General features: G+C 33.9%; 1 long non-coding RNA gene across 1 annotated transcript in view; it reads right to left on the reverse strand.

The window, feature by feature from the left end:
• Window positions 1–22,630, reverse strand: part of LOC150097312 (uncharacterized) — a 38,915-nt gene extending 16,285 nt beyond the window's left edge. Inside the window, exons 1-2 of the long non-coding RNA XR_016549687.1 lie at window positions 22,569–22,630; window positions 6,555–6,710 (exon numbers count right to left, since the gene is read on the reverse strand). This is a non-coding gene — a long non-coding RNA (uncharacterized LOC150097312). The remainder of the gene's footprint in view (window positions 1–6,554; window positions 6,711–22,568) is intronic.
• Between the last annotated feature and the right edge of the window lie 204 nt (window positions 22,631–22,834).

A 22,834-nucleotide genomic window follows, 5' to 3' on the forward strand; every position in this document is an offset into this window, starting at 1 on the left:
ACATTTATGAAGAGTGACATCACAGTTGTTATCATTATCTGCCGTTATTTGTTAGTGAGTGAGTTTGTACTCTCTCGCTGTTTTCTCGGATTTTAGACAAGTCTTCTTCGCATCTGATTCGCCACATTTTAGATGTATCGTCTCTTCTGATGAAGAATTTGTCCAGTTTGACCCGGAGATATTTGTAGTGGGCTTCTTATTTACTTTTATTGGACGTTACAAAACAATATGTAATGTTTTTTATGTAAAAAGTTTATTTTTATAGTAATGGTCACTTAGAGGACTTTTGCGATATGTTTGAAAACGAAATCAGTGAATTAATTGATAGGCAAATAGATTTAAATTAGGAGGAACTGCTACAATTAATAGCTGACGTCGAACCAAATGGCGGAGAAAGTTCTGCCGAAGATTCTTATTTTTGATGAATCCGTTAAAGAATTCAGTTTAAATAAATTAGCAGTAGGATTGGACTTGGCAATAAAGTTAGGAAGTTATTTTAAGGATAATGATCCCTCAATGGAGCGCTTCGGAAAATTCACGAGACAATTGGATATTTGTTTAGCTCCATATTATGAACTTGATAAAAAAAATTGCTGCATAGTGGTAAGCAAGGTCTTGTTACTGACTTCTTGGTAACTAAACCAGCCCAAGTATGCAATGAGAATTATGTAAATGATGTCCAAGAGATTTCAAATGATGACGACGTCTGGCCACTCGTAAATAAAGAACATCTACGAAATGTTCGTTTTGAAGACAGTGATGACGGTTAAAATAAACACTTTATTTTATTTTGCCTAAAATATTTATGCATTATGGGCAATGAGATTTACGTACAATTTGTATTTTTAAAAGTTTATACTATGTATTTTGTTTCATAGTTTACATGTTTTCTTAACTTACATGAATTACTTGAATTAAATACAAATATTTTTGTTAGATATGTCATTATTGTTTATATAATTAAAAAAAAACGATTTCGTAATATAAGCCACTTTTTCTATATGATCTGAGTCTCGCACAACTCGATTTATATAACGCGACATTTCTGTGGAACTTAACATCCGCGTTATATGAGGGTTACCTGTATTTCTATCTTCGATAAAGCGAGGAGGCATATGGTATTGCAGCTTATTAACTGTTTGTTTTGAATTACCATTTTGCTGAAATATTGTAAGAAGAAATTGATGGTTCTTTTTTTATATCTTCTTCTTCACAGAGGAGGGAGCGAGGACTTTAACTTAATGTAGAAATAATGCCAAATTTTTGAGGCGGATAGTGAGGAATGTGGATGAAGATATCTATTAGTGTGAGATGTTTCCTGTAAATAGATGGTTAATTTCTCATGGTGTCCACTTTTAAAATTGCAACTTGGAATGTCAGAACTCTGTATGAAGCTGGCAAATTAAGAAATGCCACAAGAGAAATGAAGAGGCTGGGCATCCGGATTTTGGGAATTTGCGAGACAAGATGGCCAGGATCTGGAAAGTGTCAACAAGATAATATGACAATGTATTACTCTGGGAATGATGAGAACAAACATCTACATGGTGTAGCTGTAATAGTAGATGAAGAAATCAATAAATCAGTAATAAATTGGATTCCATTTTCTGAAAGGATAATGCTGTTACAACTTAAGGGAAACCCCGTTAACATAAATATCGTCCAAGCTTATGCACCCACAGCTGACAAAAGTGAAGAAGATGTTGAAGAGTTTTATGAACACCTAAAAGAGATTAAAAACCTAACAAAGAAACATGATATAAACATAGTGATGGGTGACTTCAATGCAAAAGTGGGAAGAGGGGGTGATGGAAAAATTGTTGGCGAACATGGCTTAGGCACCAGAAATGACACAGGAGATCGCCTAGTCCAATTCTGTCAGGAAGAAGATCTAACAATACCAAATACCTGGTTTAAACTTCCACCAAGAAGACTGTACACTTGGAAATCGCCTCAAGATAACCAACATAATATTGTCAGAAATCAAATTGATTATATACTGATAAATAAAAGATTCCACAGTAGCATAAAGAGTGCAAAGACTTATCCTGGAGCAGATATCTCATCAGACCACAATCCCATAGTTGCAGAAGTACGTCTTAGATTAAAATCAGCTAAAAAATCACAAAAGAAGAAAAAGAAAATTGATGTAGAAAAACTGAAAGACCCGAACATAAATAAAAGTGCCAAGACACAGCTTAACCTGCGATTACAACAGATTAACATAGAAGAAAATAAAAGTGTGGAATTTCCAAAGAGATTCCACACTTTTTGCCATCGTAAGATGGCAAAAAGTGTGGAATGCCATCGTAACAACAAGTATTGAAGAATGCCATCGTAACAACAAGTATTGAAGAAGTAGGTTATGTGAATAATATAAAACAACAGGAATGGATGACAGATGAGATTCTTTCTCTTATTGATACAAGAAGAATGCATAAAAACAAAGACCTAGCCAGGTATACAGAAACACATAACATCAGCAAGAAAAAAATAAAAGAAGCCAAGGAAAATTGGATGAAAAATTTATGTACTGAAATTGAACTGCTTCAGAAACAACATGATAATTTCAATCTGTATAAGAAAATCAACGAAATTTCCGGAAAACTGAGGAAAAAGCAAATAGTGTCTCTAAGAGACGAAAATGGAAAAATAGTTCTAGAAGAAGAGAATAAAGCACAGATTTGGATAAAATATGTAACAGAACTTTTCAATGATACTAGACAGAAGCCTATAAATATAAAAGATAACAGTCAAGGACCAGCAATCATGAAATGCGAAATAGAGAATGCTATACAAACAAGTAAAACAGGAAAAGCCAGTGGACCAGATGGTGTGCAAACAGAATTTTTAAAATTAATCGAACCAGATAACATCAAACTTCTTGAAAAACTATTTAATAAAATATATGAAAGTGATGAATTTCCATCAGATTGGCTCAAATCTACATTTATCACTATCCCAAAGAAACCCAAAGCGAATTCCTGTGGTGACTTCAGACTTATTAGTCTAATGAGCCAAACATTAAAAATATTTTTGAAAGTAATTCAGAATCGCATTTATAGAAAAAGTGAAGAAACTCTAAGTGAAACACAATTCGGCTTTCGGAATGGTTTTGTTTCTAGAGAGGCCCTTTTCTGTACCCAAATATTGATAAAAAAATGCATAGAAAAACAGAAATCTGTCTTTATGTGTTTCATAAATTTTGAAAAAGCATTCGACAAAGTCAGACACACCAACTTAATAGAAATCCTTCAACAAATAAGGCTAGATGAACAAGACATAAGACTAATAACAAATATGTATTGGAATCAGTCAGCTACCGTTCAATTAGACAACATTACCACCAGTGATATTAACATCAAAAGAGGAGTGAGACAAGGATATGTGCTCTCACCACTCCTGTTCAACATATATGCAGAGGTAATCTTTAAAAAAGCATTGGAAGAATGTCCAGAGGGAATCACAATAAATGGAAAGATTGTTAACAACCTACGATATGCAGATGACACCGTACTAATTGCAGATAACATTATGGATCTCCAAAAACTCGTTGACAGAGTATACATAGAAAGCCAAAGAATGGGAATAAATATAAACATCAACAAGACAAAATACATGATCATCAGCAAACATCCAGCCTCATCAATGAAACTGACACTCAATGGGAAAAATATTGATCAAGTGTCAAGATATAAATATCTTGGTTGCTGGCTTAATGAACGGTGGGATCCAGAAATAGATATAAAGACAAGGATTGAAGTTGCATGGCAGTCCTTCATGAAAATAAGAACACTATTCTGCAATAAAGACCTAAACATGGAAGTCAGATGCCGAATGTTGAAATGTTACGTGTGGTCTATTCTGCTCTATGGAGTTGAAACATGGACATTGAAGGCGACAACCATCAAGAAAATCGAAGCCTTTGAGATGTGGCTATACAGAAGAATGCTAAAGATATCATGGACAGAAAAAATTACCAATGAAGATGTCTTAAAATCCATTGGCAAAGCTAAACATCTTGTACAAATAATCAAGAAACGAAAAACATCATATCTTGGACACATCATGAGAAACAGCAAATACCAACTTCTACAAACTATTTTAGTAGGAAGAATTGATGGCAAAGGAACTAGAGGAAGAAAAAGAATATCATGGTTTGACAACATCAAGAGGTGGACAGGAAAGAGCAGTGCACAACTGCTCAGATTAGCACAAGAGCGCAGTTTGTTCGCCAAGATGGTCGCTGACCTTCGATAGAAGATAGCACAATAAGAAGAATTTCTCATAGTTAGGATTTCGATTTATATCTTGGACGGAAGAGAGCCATCAATCTCTAATTCTGGAGTAAATTGGATTTTTGGGTGTTGACTGTTGAGATGGTCTAGCAAATTATTTCAAGATTCAGGTTCGTGGCTCCAGATTAGGAAGGTGTGATCTATATATTTTTTCCACAATCTAAGTTTCAATGGAAATGAAGAGATAGATTTTTCTTCAAAAGGTTCCAAATATAAATTCGCCAGTACGGGTTATAAAGGAATTCCCATGGCTAAATCAAAGTTCTGTTTCTACAATGAGTCTAAGCTGGAAATGACCAGAGTTAACACAAATAAAGACATTACTTTTTTGATAATTTATCTTCTAACTGATTAAGAATTCTTTCTGTAGGCACAATCGTGAAGAGCGAAAAGACATCAAAACTACCCATAATTTCTTCTTTTTGAATATGTATCGAAACGAAATCAACAGAATTTTTGAGGAAACAGAAGGTCAATCCAAAGAAGCATTTTGGGGATTTGGCTAAATATTTTGAGAGTTTATAGCAGGTGAATCAATGCTTTCCATTTGGTCTCATTGGAGTATTTCTTTGTGAATTTTTGGTAAAGAGAAGAAACCATGGCTAGATTTGATGTCGTTTCACTCTTCACGATTGTGCCTAAAAAAGAAATTCTTACTCTGTTAAAAGATAAATTATCAAAAAATAAATGTAATAGCTTTATTAACCCATTGTGTTAATTCTGATTATTTCTTGTTTCAGGACGCTATTCACAAACAGAACTTTGGTTTAACTATTGGAAATCATTTATCACCAGTACTGTCGAATTTATATTCGGAATTTTTTGAAAAAATTGCTATCTCTTCATTTCCACTAAAACCTAGATTGTGGAAAAGACATATAAATAACATCTTCCTAATCTGGAGCCATGGACATGAGTCTAAAGAATTTCCTAGAACATCTCACTAGTCATATATATATATATATATATATATATATATATATATATATATATACTTCATTGGTTTCTTTACTTCATTGGTTTCTCTACTTAAACTTCATTAATTAGACTTCATTGGTTTCTTTCTTAAACTGCGTTCCTTGCTCAGTACGTCCAAGCTAAAGCATAACAACCTGAAATATCCTGGCGTTTACCGTATTCGGTGTAACTGCACCATGCCTTATTTTGGCCAGACCGAAAAATCCACGAAATACTTATAGAGGAACATAATAGGTCACATACGACAGAACCAGAGAAAGTACTGTGTCAAACCACGTCCTGAATTCTGCTAACGGTAACGACAAAAACTGTTTCATTCATTCAATCATATGGAATAAATCCGAAAATATCTTCTGATGCCATGAGGAACTGAAAACAAGAATTGTGCTGACTGTGACCTCACTGCCATCCACCTTTGGCGTTCAGAAAATCTTAAACGCGCGCGCCCAACAGTGAAAAGATAAACAGAACGACTTAAAACATATTGAAAAAGATTACATTCTGAAATCAATTTATGAAAAAATAAGCCCACAACACAATTTCAAAATTTCACAAGAGAAAGAAAAGTAACGACAATTAAAGATCGAGATCGTGTTATATTAAAGACAGTCATGGGAAATAAAACAATACAAAAGATGACGCAATGAAATTATTTAGGTTGTATATTATCATATCTAAACGCTAAATGTAGATGATTATGTAAAGAAATTTAAGACAATTGGAGAAACGATTGAATGAACACTGACTAAGAAAAAGGATGTGAAACCCATCTAAAATTTTATAGAGTAATAGCCACTCCCACACGGTGATATGGTTCAGACATTTGGACCTAAAAAAGAAGAATGAAGGTAAATACCAGCAGAAGAAATGAGATTAGATCACAAAGGACATGTCGACTACAGGATACAGGTAGATATTTACGACGCAAACAGCAAGATCCAGGAACATAGAGAGAAATAGAAAGAGCATTAATTTGGGATGGAAATACAGAGAGAGAGAGAGAGAGAGAGACTGGAAAAACAAGTAAAACCGATCAGGCAAATGCCTAATTCTTGAAGAAAAGAAGAGAAATCGAAGATTAATTTGCTTTAGAAATCAGATTTCTTTTTATATAATAAGCACAAAGTGATGAGAAATTTTCATAAATTCATTTCCCCAGCTGAATTTTAAGAATTTTTATTTTATACATACACTTCGTCAATTAAATGGCAACACCGCAGTTAAATTTGTTTAAAGCAATGTATTGCAGTATTCTCGAGTGAATAATTTTACACTTACCTTAAACCAGTCAAATACCCTAAATGCAGGAAACCTCAATGAAATGCATTTTTTAGGCAGAGTAGTTTTCCGATTACTGATTTTAGTACGAGGAACAATACTCAACCCCCTTAAAGTAGATATCCTTGCCCATCTTTCTTCATCCAAAATCAGTTTCTAAATCAAAAAAATAAATAAACTATTTAGTAGAAAATAGTAAACGACTGATCTTCAACAGAAATGTAAATTAATTCTCGCTGTTTAGGAGTTGCATGAAAATCAGAATTTTATATAGTGCCATCTTGGGTATGATTCATTGTTATGCTGCTGAACTGTATTATTATTATTATTATTGTTAGTGCGCCATAGTCACTAACGAGCATAGAACAAAGGACGTCGCCATCTTTACAGTTGTCCAAGAGAAGAAAGGTGAGCCATGAAGAGCAACAAGTGCCTGAAGGAATTATCGTCTGCCGGAAGTCATATAACCTGCAGGAAATGCCTTAGGAATCTTCACTTTACATGTTCCAGATCCTCAGAATCAACATGGCAACGCAAATCCAATGCCAAGCGAGAGGAACGGAAATGCCTATACTGCAGAGAGAACAAAGAAACGCCGCCACCCACGACGCAACTGACTACGACGGAGGCAGAAGCGGACAATGAACTGAACAGATAAAAAAATACTGGTGAGTCTTATAATTTGAGTTCCGTAAATTTATTACTAGAAAACGGTTTAGAAAATATAAAATCTAGCTCAGTAGATCTTGTCCAAAAACCATTTGATAAACAGAATAAACAAATAACTAAAAAATTAGCGAATACGGAGAGTTTGTTAAATTTAATAATTCAAAAGTCGAAGAAGTCTTACAAACGGTAAACGACAATCAAACCAGCATACACACTAACTGACAGGCAGCACAAATGGATAAAAGACACATCGGAACTCCGTCAAGAATTTAATTCCCTGAAACTACAATACGAATTTTTAAACCATAAAGAAGACCTTGTCATAAACGGTCTTCAGGAAACTGAATCCACAGAAAATCTCAGAGACGTAGTTTTAAAGTTAGGCCATGCAATTGACATCCCCCTAGAACATAATGATATTCAGACCATAAATCGGATTCCAAGGAAGAAGAAAAAACAAGGCTCACCACAACCCGCACCAGTCATTTTTCGTCTGACAAGCAAGACTACAAGAGACAATCTCATAAAAGCCAGCAGACTAAAAAAAACAGTAGACAAGGATTTAAATGCATCTCAAGACAATATGCCAATCTTTCATTCTTAGTATTCAACACCTTTCAATCATAATCTTTTAAACCAAGCAAGAAAAGAAAAAACAGAAAAAAGTATCAATTTTTATGGATCAAAGATGGCAAAATATTCTATACAAATGAAAAGCTCGAAAGATATAGATAGGTTGCCAGATTGAAACAAAAGACTCCAACTTAGTTCAATAAGAAGATCGCAACACAACAAAAATGAATGTGAACCATCAAATAGATGTTATTACACCTGAATACATCAGTAATTGTACTTTCGAATCTCTTAATGCATGGAAAGAAAACACAGTACAAGCGAGAGGTCTCTCAATCTTGCATATTAACATCAGAAGCATCCGAAAACATTGGTTATTATTACAAGCTTATCTGAGGAATTACACTGATATTATTGATATATTGATTCTAACAGAAGTATCCAGAACTATTGACGAAGCGACTGCTTTCCACATTCCAGGCTTCCAACAACATAGATCATGCCGCCAAAAAATTGAGGGGGTGGGATATTAATATTTATCAAACAAAAATTAATAGCAAAAGAAACGGACTATCAGTTTAGCATGCTGAAACCCTTTGCCTCGAAATCACTAATACCACCAATAGACAGCATCCCATAATACTAAATGCTATTTAGAGGCCACCAAACCTATACATGATGAAATTCTTGCACGAACTCAATTGCTGGCTTTCATGCCAAGAAATATGTTCAATCGAATACTTAATGATAATTGGTGACATAAATATAAATATTACAAACGAAAACCAGAACAAACTCTACAATACCTAGATACGCAATCCATGTATACTGTAATACCAACAATAACATCGTGTACTACAGAAGAAATATTCGGAAATAGTATCATTGCCTCCTGTCTAGATCATATAAATGTCCGAGCACAACCAAACTGTTATTACACTGCATGAGTCATAAAGTGCAAAGTAGCAGACCATTACTTCACCGCTCTAAACCTGCACAGCTCTAACGCTGCACACCAAGACAATATCCATGCAATGTCCCACAGAAGAAAAGTGACAGAAAACAATAATAGACAAAGAAATGGTCAACTACGAAATACGAAAAACAGATTGGAACACCTGGCATCAGATATCTTATATAGCAACATTAAACTCACACTGGTGGAAATATATAAGAAAGCTACAAACAAAATCTGAATGCGTTCAAAAGCAACACAAAGTCCTTGGATAACACAAAACGTAATCCTAGAAATACACAGAAAGGATGCATTATGGAAAGAATTAAACCGATATCCAAATAACACAGCTTTAAAAACTGAAAATAAGATAACAAGGAATCGCCTTACAACACAAATCAGAAATGCAAAAAGAAGCTACTACAGAAACAACTAACCTCTGCACAAAACAACATGAAACAAACCTGGCACCAGATCAATGAGTTGCAAGATTGTGTTTCCAACATCACCGCCTCCGAAACCATAAAACACAGCTTCATGAAATACGCATAACCTATCCAACAACTAGCAAATTGCTTTAACCAATACTTCGCAGACTCCATCCAAGAACTGCACAGAAATATTCCCCCAATCACAAAACGAGATCCTCCACTTCGACCACAATCAACACAGACATTATGGTTCCGAACCATAAAAGAAGCAGAAATTCTCTCTGTAATACATCAAATCAAACCAAACAAAGGCCCAGGAATTGATGGTATTAGACCTAAAGATATAAAGCAACATGCAACTAGTTTAAGTCCTATCCTACTAAAATTAATAAATAAAATATTTAAAATAGGACAGATACCAAATATGCTAAAGACCGCCATTATCACACCCATATACAAACATGGTAAAAGAAATTTAATAACAATTACAGACCCATAGCAACATTACCATTTATCAATCAAATTAGGGCCGGATCATACTGAAGAAACTCACAGCATACACTGAGACCTTTCATATTATCCCCAAAAGACAATATGGTTTTCAGAAAAATAAGGGAACAACATCTCACATGGAAGACTTTACAGACGTAATTAATACTGCCTTAGACAAAAAAAATTGCCATTGTAGTCTTTATTGATCGAACTAAAGCATTCGATACAATCACACATCAAACCTTGTTAGAAAAGCTGAGGCATGTTGGAATAGACGAGCCTCTTCACAGGTGGTTTACAAACCACCATGAAAATTGAAAGCATATCACACGTATCGGGTCAAACCGAAGCACAGAGCTACTAGTAACCTGTGGATTACCACAGGAAGCTGTACTCTCCCCAACTCTATTCAACATTTACACGCACGATATTAATCAGCTACCTCTCAAAGGCAAGATATTCCAATACGCAGACGATACAGCAATAATATCCATCCATAATAACGCAAGCATAGCCCAAACAAATATGCAACATGATATAAATCTGATAATAGACTGGCTCACGAAAAACTCCATACACCTAAACTCAGAAAAGACAAAATTAATGATATTCAGAAAACCACTGACTCGACCGGTTGATAACAAATATATAACCATCCAACCTTCACTCTCCAACATAAAAAACACACAGGACAGTATATCCACTACAATTACTCAGTTTGAAACAATACGATATCTTGAATATTTACTTCGATGCAGATATTAACAGGAATAGCCACATAAGCCATCTGCACAACAAACTCTGTACCATAACTGGCAATCTCTACAATTTAAAAGACAATGTTCCCATATGCCTAAAAACAGTAATATACAAAGTACTTTGCCAAAATATACTAAGGTATTCTATAACAACGTATGCTTTCTTTGTAACCTACAAATTAAATAGATTAACGTCGCTACAGTACAAAATGATAAAATTGATCTTTTGGGAACAAAGAGAAAAAAACAACATTATATACACTGCAATGTCAGAACACAAAATACTGACAGCAAAACATTTATCCAACTGTGCAGCCTTTGCTAAAACATTACTTCGATGCCAACTACAGGACAGTCAGAAAGAGATACCGTATAACAACACCTCACACAACTATTTATGTCACATACAGTATAAATACAATAATCACTATGGAAAGGCCACGTGAAACTTCAACATCCCAGACATGATAACCAAATTAGCTTTTGAATTTTGAATATAGAAACCTTATAAACTACAATAGCCTTAAAAGAGCTCTAAGGGAATACTAGCAACAAGAAACACGCACCCAAAATACTATACAACTTAATGAAACACAATATATTCGTTCAAGCTTCCAGTTCAGCGACGCATCAATACATTCCAAGTAATTTGTGTGTGTGTGTGTGTGTGTGTGTGTGTGTGTGTGTGTGTGTGTGTGTGTGTGTGTGTGTGTGTGTGTGTGTGTGTGTGTGTGTGTGTGTGTGTGTGTGTGTGTGCGTGCGTGCGTGCGTGCGTGCGTGCGTGCGTGCGTGCGTGCGTGCGTGCGTGCGTGCGTGCGTGCGTGCGTGCGTGCGTGCGTGCGTGTGTGTGTGTGTGCGTGCGTGCGTGCGTGCGTGCGTGCGTGCGTGCGTGCGTGCGTGCGTGCGTGCGTGCGTGCGTGCGTGCGTGCGTGCGTGCGTGCGTGCGTGCGAATTTCTCAATCATAGATTTCGTATCTTCCCAACACAGCAAAAAAAAAAGCAATTAATAATAAACAACTGGTGTCATCCTCAGATAAACTCACATATAAGCTTTGAGGATGAAAGTAGAGAAATTAGTTCTCATCCAAGATGTATCATATGTAACCAAATGCATGTAATGTACGTATCACATGTAAAGCAATGTATGCGATGTATGTATTATATGTGAACAAATGTATGTAATGTAAATATCATATGTAAACAAATGTAAGTAATGTATCATATGTAATCAAATGTATGTAATAACTGTAACAAAAGTATGTAATATTGAGTGATTATATCCATTGATATTGTATATATAGAGTCTAAAATTGCAAAGAAACATCTGTAATAATCATCATTATGAATATTATAATAATATACGTTGTAAATAGTTATTTTTATTATTATTATCTAAAAAAGCTTTATATAGGAGAAAGTATTTTTATGCGAAATTGTGTTCATGTAATGTATGTAATTTATCTGAGAAATAATAAAATGTTTAAAAAATATATATTGAGGGCACTGTGTTAGCATATGATCGGGCGCATGGTGTTATCGCTGCTCCTGTTTTGTATAGTTTTATAGTGGTTCTAACTCCTTTTTTAAATTAGAAGTGTTCCCAAGTACCCTTACTTATCACGCCGAAGATAGTGATATAAAATTCAACGAGATCAGCTAAGAAGAAACCAAATTTTGAAGTATTGAAAAGTGAACTGAGAGGACCTTGGTCAACAACGAGCGAAGAACAAAGTACGTCGCCATCTTTACAATCACACCATTTCTGCCTAAGAAAGAAAGGTGAGTCATGAAGTGTATCATATGCCCGGAGGATTTATCGTCCGAGAGAAATAATATAAGTTGTATGAAATGCAATAGGATTCTACACTTAAAATGTGATGGCTTTTCAGAAACAACAGGGCAACATAAATATAAATCCGATGTAACACGCGAGGAATGGAAGTGCATACGCTGTAGGAAGAACAAAGAAACGCACCTAATGCAGCCACCAAGACGCAGCTGATTACACCAGAGGCAAAATCAGACAATTAACTGAACAGACAAAAAAAAAATGCAGGTGAGTTCTATAATTTCAACTCTTTAAATATACTAATAGGAAACGGCCTAGAGACCATAAAAGCCAGCTTAGTAGACCTTGTGCAAGAACTCTTTAATAAACAGAACGAACAAATAACAAAAAAATCTAGCGAATATGAAGATTTGGTAAAACATAATAATTTAGCAGTGACAAAAGTGTTGCAAACGGTAAAAGACATTAAAATAGGCATTAACGCACTGAATGACAGGCAACACAATTTGATGAAAGAGACATCCGAACTCCGTCAAGAACTTCATTCTCTAAAACTACAATAAGAACATTGAAATCAGCAAAAACATAAAGAAGATCTTGTCATAAGCGGTGTTCCTGAAACGGCACCTACAGAAAACCTCAGAGACGTGGTTTTAAAATTAGGCCATGCAATTGATATCACCCAACAGCTTAACACATTCAGACCATAAATCGGATTCCTAGGAAGAGCAAAAACGAAGGCTTGCCACGACCTTCACTAGTCATGATTCGTCTTACGAGCAAGTTCACAAGAGACAATCTTATAAGATCCAGCAGACAGAAAAAAACAGTTGCCAAGGACTTGAACGCACAGCAAGACAATACACCAATCTCCCTATCCTAATATTTAACACCATTCAACCAGAATCTGTTCCAAGCAAGAAAAGCAAAAACAGAAAAAAAAGACCAATTTTTGTGGACCAGAGATGCCAAGATATTCATAAGGAAGCCATAAACTTCAAAGCTGATACAAATTAAAAGCTCTGAAGACATAGAAAGGCTGCCACTGTGAAAAAAAAGCCTCCTAATTATATATATATATATATATATATATATACATATATATATAAGTGTAATGTATATATAACCAGTGTCTTCCTCATATAAGGTCATTACAAAGCTTCTACGATTGAGTTGAGACAATACATCCCAGTAGTAGAATTGATCTAACATTATTTACTTAACATTCTGTAATGAATACTTGTAGTAAACAGAAAATGTGATAGTAATACTTCAGTTATATATTTAAGTTTAAAATTATATATTTAATTTATATATTTAAATTAAAAAATTAAATAAATAAAAAATATAAAATACTATTTTGATAAAAGTATTTATAGCTGTTAACGTATGTAATTTTGTCAGGGTTTATTTTAGGAAACAAACTTTTGTTGTTGTTGTTTATTTTGATAATTTTGGGATTCAAATATAGCGCAAAAAATAACGATGACAATGAGAGTATGTGACAAAAAATGTTGCATAAATATTCTTGCGTTTAATCTGCTTGCATTATTATATCTTTAGATATGTTGCATATCTTTGCATTCCACAGAAGGAAAAAAAAAATTTTAAATAACGAATAGCATGAAATGTATAGACTCCCTGTAATTTTGTAATAAACAGCTATAATGTTTCTTTAATTATTATTATTACTAGTTTTATTTTATTTATTTTTTTTCATATTAGAAAACCTACTCTTAGCGTCTCATTGATAATAGTTAAAATCTCTTTGGAAATAAGAATGATTTAGGATTACAGATTTTTTAGTACATAGAATTTGAAGCAGAATTGATTGTACAATTACAATGAGTATTATTTGTACATCTTGTGTAAATATAAGTGTAATGTATAGATATTTTCCAAATACAAAATCCCTATTGAGTTAAAAAAAAATATATATATATATATATATATATATATATATATATATTATTATTATTATTATTATTATTATTATTATTATTATTATTATTAAGTAAGTAATCTTTTTTGGGTAATTGATCTTATTATTTTTAAATAAAACAAGTTTTTATTAATTTTATTAAATAATACAAGTTATTATTTATAAATAAAACAAAACAAGTAATTGATCTTATTATTTTTAAATAAAATTTACTCAACTGGTATCCCCCCAATAGAATGGAAAAAAGCAATTGTGATTTCTATCTTTAAGAAAGGTAATAGAGATGACCCTAAAAACTATAGAGGTATAAGTATACTAAATTCCTGTTACAAAATATACAGCAGAATCTTAAATAACAAACTAATGAAATATTCCGAACACTTTATTCTAGAGGTACAAAATGGATTTAGAAAAGGACGATCATGTATAGACCCAGCCTTCTGCCTAAAATTAATAATAGAGAAAAGAAGAGAATATAATTTAGAAACACATATTGCATTTATTGACTTTGAAAAAGCATTTGACAAAGTTAAAAGAAACATATTATTTAACATATTAAAAGAAAGACAAATACCAAATAATATCCTAAAAGCTGTCACAAGTATATATGAAAATAATCAAATACAAATAAGATTAAATCATGAGCTATCATATACAAGAGAGATAAACCAAGGGGTCCGACAGGGATGTCTCCTCTCAGCAACTCTTTTTAATATCTACTTAAATGAAATAATAATAAAATGGAGAAAATTTACATCAAGGAATTTAACTTTCACCTACAGTTAACTTGAACACTCTCCTCTTTGCAGACGATCAAATAATAATTACAAATTCTGAAGATAACTTACAGAAAGCTATTTTAAATCTAAATGAGATATCCAAAGATTATGGTATGATAATATCAACGGAAAAATCAAAAACTATGGCCTTTAAAGGACAAGATCCAGCAAGAACTAAAATAGTATTAGATAACAAGATCTTAGAACAGGTGAATTCATTTAACTACCTAGGATGTATGATCACTTATGAAAATGAAAAAAGATATGTAAAAATTGCAAAATATTTTTAAAATAACAGGAGTAATTAACTCTATATTTAAACCAAACCTAGTCCAAAAACAAACCAGAATAAAAGTATACAATACATTAGCCCTACCGGTCTTAATGTATGGAAGCGAAATCTGGACAATAAAACAAAAAGACAAACAAAGATTAACAACAGCAGAAATGAAGTTTATGAGAAAAACTGCAAAGTATACCCTATTTGATCACAAAAGAAACGAAGATATTATGAAAGAACTAAACCAAGAACCAGTAATTGAAAAAATTAAAAAATATAAACATAGACGGATGGAATACGTTCAAAGAATGAAAACAGAAAGATTACCCAAACAAGCCTTAAAGTACAAGCCATTAGGAATAAGAAAACCAGGACGTCCTCTTAAACGATTCAACGATGACTTCTAAGGCCGTAACAGGCCATATTAGGCCTAAATCCTTGATACGTATGATGATGACGATGATCTTTTTTTTTGGGGGGGGGGGTTAAATATGATATTGTTTTTTCCTAGTGCCTTATCGAAAACAAAACAAATAAAATTTATTCGAAATTTCAGTGCAAGTTCTGAGTTTTCCAACCAAAGCAAGTAAAATTGCAACGACGTTGTCGATGCACAATAAGCAGGTTACAATAATTAATTGTAACACAAATTAAATACCATGCCATTTTCAATCCAAATATTACTGCTGTCTCTGATTTTTCTAATGCTCAAGATGTGCATTTCCTTTTTTTAAAGATTTTATTTGTTTATTGTTATTTTTTTCGTTAATGTATTTTTACTGTCAGAGTTTTGAATTTTCTCGTAATAATCCCACACAGCAGAGCGAATTGAACCTCCAATAATTTTAGTGTGTCTGGATACACAGTGCAGAAGAATACAGAAAGAAAAGAAAAAAAAAAAAGAAAGGAATCTTCAACTTTGGATTTGCATATTTGTAACGTGGTAAAGTTTAGGAATTATACAACAGGACAGTATGTTCGAAAAAACCAGCCATAGAAGAGGAAGAAAAGAGAAACTGAAGAATCAGTACAAATATTGCACACTTCTTAACTATAGCTATCGCACACAAGCAATAGCTATTGCACACTTCTTAACGAATTTTGATACAACTGGTGGAGTTTCGTTTATCGTTCTAAATTATGGCACTGATGCGTACACGAAAACTGGCTACCACGATATCGATGTTGACGGATATCAACTTGCGGGATTTAGTGCGATGTGTTTAATGTATTCGTAGACAAGAGAGAGAAGGGTTTGTGGTATGAAAGTGAGAATGGTTAGAATATTTGTGAGAAATATTTTGTAAATGAGTGCAAGAATTGCGAGTTGTGTCGGGAGTGACAGAATGAAATAATACCAGTTTTTTCCACGAGTCATGGGAAAAACTGGTATTATGTAAATAAGGCAAGATTGTGGAAGTGTCGTGTTAGCGGAAGTTTTGAATGATAATACACGAAATATGAATGTGAAGGAAGTGGATGAAATTAAAAATGCAGATGATGAGATGTTACCGAGGTAAGAATTTTCACGCTTACGTTGACACTTGCATAGTCTAAAACGTGAGCTCGATGGATAGGAGAAACGACTGACATGTGAAACAGAAGGACAAAAAATGACAGAGAATGTAAATGGGAAAAACATGAAAGTGCAAGAAACTGGGAATAAAGAGACAGCACTGTATATGGCGATTCTATGATAAGTGGTTTACTTATTAAGAAAGTGCGAAAGCATATTTTCCAGGTACGAAGATAGAGGATGTTAATGAAGCTGTAAGTAGGCAGAAGAAAAAACCAAAAGAATTAATTGTGAAAAGTTTTTTACCTTGGGTATAAGTTAAAGATACCAAGTAATTTTATAACCTTGGTTTTAGTCCTTTTTTCCCAAGTAAGCAAACAGACAAGTAAGTCACTTTTGCGCCTGAAAGTGGTTCAAGACTTATGGTGGTGGTGCAACACCAAGTTAACTCGTAGTAAAGATGGATTAAGTTCTGATCACTTTCCTTAGTATTTCCCATAAATGTAAAACACGTCTCCTAGGAGATGTATGATGCTATACATTATGGGTGGGGTCACTACCCAGGTGTTGCACCACCACCATAAGTCTTGAACCACGTTCAGGCGCAAACTTGACTTACTTCTCTGTTTGCTTACTTGGGAAAAAAGGACTAAAACGAAGGTTATATAATTACTTGATATCTTTAACATATAGTATACCCATGGTAAAAAACTTTTCACATGTTTCTCTCATCCGGAGATTCTTAATTAATAAGGTCAAAGCACCTTGTGTCAACTTGCATAGGCAAAATTGATAAGCTCTGTATTACTTAAACCTTGGCATTTTAGGGTCTGCCTACTCACTGATGAGACCTCAATAAAGGTTGAAACCGGTCTGGGTAGTGACCCCCACCCATAATGTATAACATCATACATCTCCTAGGAGATGTGTTTTACATTTATTGGAAATACTGAGGAAAGTGATTAGAACTTAATCCATCTTTACTACGAGTTTCTTTGGTGTTGAACCACCAAGTCAAGAGTAAAGCTCACAACCGCCAACCCCCACGTTTCCTTACACATATAAAGAGTACGACAAGAATGTACACTCGCACCTTTGTTTTTCAATATATATACGTGGATGGTCTGAAAAGTTCTAGGCCTCAACTATAGATGGCAACACTATCGGCAAGATTTTTTTTCTAAGTTGTACATCTGTCGTAAGCATCCGTGTGAAATTGCAAGTCATACTATCAAGTAGCTCTTTTTATACAGCTGTCTGAAGCAAAAGTGTTGTTTGCATCCCTTGAAATGTATAAAATTGAGTATCGTGCGGTTATAAAATTCTTTATAAAAGAAGGTTTAACGCCAAAAGAAATTGATTCAAAGTTCATAAAAGTTTATGGGCATACTTCTCCTTCGTTTTCGACAATTAAGAAATGGGCTGTCGAGTTTAAACGTGGCCGTACCAGCCTTCAAGATGATTCACGTGAACCACGTCCAAAAAAGTGTAATAACACCAGAAATCATTGATCAAGTGCACGATATAGTACTGGACGACCGGCGAGTCAAAGTGCGTGAAATTGCTTAGACTATGGGCATTTCAAAACAACGTGTAGGATATATTTTGCATGAAGAATTGGAAATGAAAAAGCTTTGCCCAAGATGGGTACCGCGATTGCTAATAGCGATCAAAAGCGCATTCGCATGAAAATCTCTGAACAGTGCTTGAAGCGTTTTAACAAGAATAAAACTGATTTTATGCGTCGATTTATTACTATGGATGAGACTTGCATTCATCAGTACACACCAGAATCCAAACAGCAGTCAAAATAGTGGACAGAAGCCGGTTATTCAGCGCCAAAGACAAGGTTATTCAGCATCGGCGTTTCGGGATGCTGAAGGAATGTTGTTTATTAATTGTCTTGAAAAGAGTAAAACAATAACTGGGGAATATTATTCCGATCTTTAAACCAGACGAAACAATTCGTGAGAAAATACCCGCTTTGCAGAAGAAAAAATCATCTTTCATCAGGACAAGGCACATGCCACAAAGGTGTTTGTAATGGAAACATTAAGGGATCGGCACTATGAATTGTCGGAACGTTCACCCTGTTCCCAAGAATTGGCTCCATCTGACTTCTATCTCTTTCCAAAACTAAAAGTCTTCCTCTCTGGATAGAGTTTTTTTTAGAATCAAGAGGTGATTTCAGCTGTCGAGGGGTATCAAAGTCTGAAAAGTTCTTGCCTAACAGTATAAACCATTTGAATTCTAAATATGTCATCATCATCATCATCATCATTATCAAATTCCTAAGATGTACCCTCAACGGGTGTACAGGATACTATAGTACTAAATGAAAAATTTACACCATTACTAACTTCCTATTTACAATTTTCCTCCAAATCAGTCTGTTACTTGTCAAGACTCCAATATTATCATTATCAGATCATTGTCATTATTATATATATCATTATCTGATATACATATATATATATATAGAACAAGTCAATGCTTTCAAATACTTGGGATGTGATTTATCATACGAAGACGAAGAATAAGACATACACACTAAAATATCAAACTTTGTCATAGTAAATGTAATAATATATAATATATTTAAGCCATCTCTAGTACAAAAACACAATAAACGCATACTATATAATATCTTGTCAAAACCAACTCTACTATACGGAAGCGAAATATGGACCATAAAAAGGAAAGATGAAAAACGAATTCAAACAGCAGAAATGAAGTTTCTCAGAAAAATAGCTGGATATATCAAGTGGGACCACAAAACAAATGAAGAAATTTCACAATCCCTGAATGTAAGGCCAATTAATTACTACACAAGAAGTATAAACAAAAATGGATAGAACATTTACATTTGATGGACAACAGCAGTCTTCCAAAAATATTACACAAACATAAAATAAGTGGAAAAGGAAGAATCGGAAGACGAAGAAACAGATGGCATGGGACCGGAACAGGCCACCTGGCATAAAATCCATAATATAAAGAAGAAGAGGAAGAGTAACTAAATATCAGTATATTATATGTTAATATTGTATGTATTAAAGGTAATGGGCATGGTCGGTGCCAGTTAAAAAAATTCGCGTTTATTTAAGTGGAAGCAATGCCACCTAATCAAGACATCGGTTATCTTGCCATTAGCTGAAGAGAAATTATGAAAGGTTCATCGCTTTCCGGAAAGGGCTCGGAGACGTAAGAACAAAAAAATCAAAACACATACAAGACAGTGGGCAGTTGAGTAATTTAAAAATTGTTCATAGCACAGAAAGTACAGAAAATGATTAAAATCGTAAAAGATGTAGAGTGTGCAAGGAAAGAATGAAGCAGTGAAGTAATAAACAACCATAAGCCTTATGCAGGTTCAGGAATGACATCCGATACAACTTAACTCAACAGTTTTTATTGTGGTTTTATTTCTCTCTCTCTCTCTCTCTGATCACGGACATTATTCTGAAAGCATAATTGTTACTGTTTTCTTTAAGATATTGGAAAAGTGCAAAAACATAAACTTAGATTTGTCTCAAGTGTAAACTTCGTTTACACTTGAGACAAATCTGAAGCCACTGCAAGTCTGAAGCCACAAATCTGAAGCCACTGCAAGAAACGTGGGGATTTCACACCTAGCGAATCGAAACTCACCTACCGCGCTGTGGTCGTCTGATACTACAGACATTTGGTCTTCACTTTGAGTAGTGCGGACTGTATAATTAAATCCTAGTTTCAGCTTATTCACTTTTCGAATGTATTTTCTATCGAATGGTTTAATGCTGCTTTTCTTCCCGATCATGTTATGTTGGCGAATGCAATTGGTTACTGCAAACTGAGTGAATTCCACTGAATTCCAGCATTTTACCTAATGTGGTGATCTGAATACGAGGTTCTTCAATGTTTTACATTTCCATGTGTTAGTAAAAGTATAGCTGTATCTTCATAATTCACAACACACACACACACGCACGCACGCACGCGCACACACACACACACACACACACACACACACACACACACACACACACACACACACACACACACACACACACACACACACACATGTATAAATAGAAGAGGCACGATCGTACATTTTTATGACGAAAAACTTATCTTTTAAGCGTGTTCTGAATCGAGGTCTTTTGTTGATTAAAAAATTTTGATATTTCATATTTGAAACTAATTCTCCCTTTCATTTCTCTGGTGTCAAATGTCTTATGCAGCCTTTCATTTGAAGTTGCAATCCTGCGCGTTACACGAAATATACGTAACAAAATTATTTTATTTTACATTTACGCTCTGAAACAGTCACATTTGTTTTGTTTTGTTTTTAATTTTTAGCGAAGACACTTAAAATGTTCGCCATGTTTCTCTAATGCTTTAAAGCTTGAAGTAATTTCAGAGGGCATATTTTCATTTATAAAAAATGCACTGTCTTGTGGTTTCCTTCGTGTGAACCAGTAGTAAATTTTTTCCCTATCCATTATATGTTTTGTTATGCATTCTTCTTCACCCTACAGATTAAAACCAGTGGAACAACCTGAAATACCAAGAATATAACCTTGTTTTAGTATTTCTGAGTTTCAGAATTTCGATTTATTGATTAAGTGAACAGATTGAGTGAAAAAGGCGAATGGGATAATATCGTAGGATTTTATCAGAACACTTTTTGTCTTAAGTGATACAAGGTATTCATTGAATTATCGAACAACGTTCACCAGACCGGCATTCATGTTCATTTCTGGCCTAGTTACAGATCCTGAAATATCTCTGCAACCACTAGTGTGCGTTCGTCCGAAAGGCAAGTTATAATATCTTCTCAAACTTCTGAAGGGAGAAAATTAAAACATTCTGTTGAATACTGTAACCATTCTCGCGAGAAAAAGACGAAGCGTTGGTACACCGAGAAAGAGATTTTTTAGTTCACGGAAGATGAAAGCTTTTTTTTTCTATTACTGCTGTTAAAATCCTCTCCAAGTTACTGCAATACGAAAAGGAAGAAATCCACTTATTATTTTGAGTCCATTGCGTACGTGAGAGATGAATATCATCGCCTAGTATTTGACCATTGTCCTGCATATTGGAGCTTGAAGTGGCTTCGAAACGTTCTATATTTGATCTCGAAATGTAAAATTTTTACATAAATCATTTTACATAAAATGATTTATGTAAAAAATGCAAAAAGTTTAAAAATTAATTGAAATAGACAAAATATCCTTAGCCCATTCATGATGCTAATATATAATCTAACGCTTACAACCTTTCGTGAGTGGGAATCACGTAAAAATAAAAAATAAAAAAAACGGTTCCTTATAGAGCAAATTTGCATGACTCCAATGCTAAACCGCTGGATCGAAATAAGTACCACAAATTGTATACGCAAGACGTATTGCTAACCTTCTTAATATTTTGCAGCTTGCTTTTCACTAGGAAAGTAGACAATTATTTATTTCTTAAAGGGAATATTTGGGAGATGTGAGGTTACTTAGACACTCATGTGAATGGTCTTTTTTTCTGAATTTATATATATATATATATATTCTTACTACGTTTGTAACAGCAATTATAATGATACTGTAATAATGCAGGGTTGTCTAGTTTGCCATACAAAAAGAAACAATAATATATTACTGAGGAATTTTTCTATGAATGGATAAAATAATTCGATAATATTTCGAGTAGAAAAACTACAGGCAAAAAAAGAATCGTGTGTTTCGTATTAATATCACATAAATTTTTAAACTCTTGAAAATATTTAGAAGTTCCATATTTGCATTTCATCATTTATATATTACTTTAAACTAACGTTTATTAAAATATTTTTTTTTACCTTCTTTGAAGAAGTAAGCTTCCATGTAATTATGCTGATATCCCAGACGTAACGTTGCAAATCCTCTATAAGTTGTTTTACTTGAAGTTCATTTGTCGATTCAATCAACGCAAACCACTTGAATGGTGTTCTTGGAAAATGTTCTGCGGACTAAAGTAAATAAATAAACAAAAAATTTTAATGTTGAGTAAATACTTTCTCTGTTATCAAAATCATTCCGTCTTATCCAATAAAACAGATCTAAAGAAACAAGAAAGGAACAACAG

This window comes from Typopeltis vanoorti, chromosome 17 (assembly GCF_054136105.1).
Source record: "Typopeltis vanoorti isolate ZY-2024b chromosome 17, IOZ_Tvanoo_1.0, whole genome shotgun sequence".
Classification (NCBI taxonomy): Eukaryota; Metazoa; Arthropoda; class Arachnida; order Uropygi; family Thelyphonidae; genus Typopeltis; species Typopeltis vanoorti.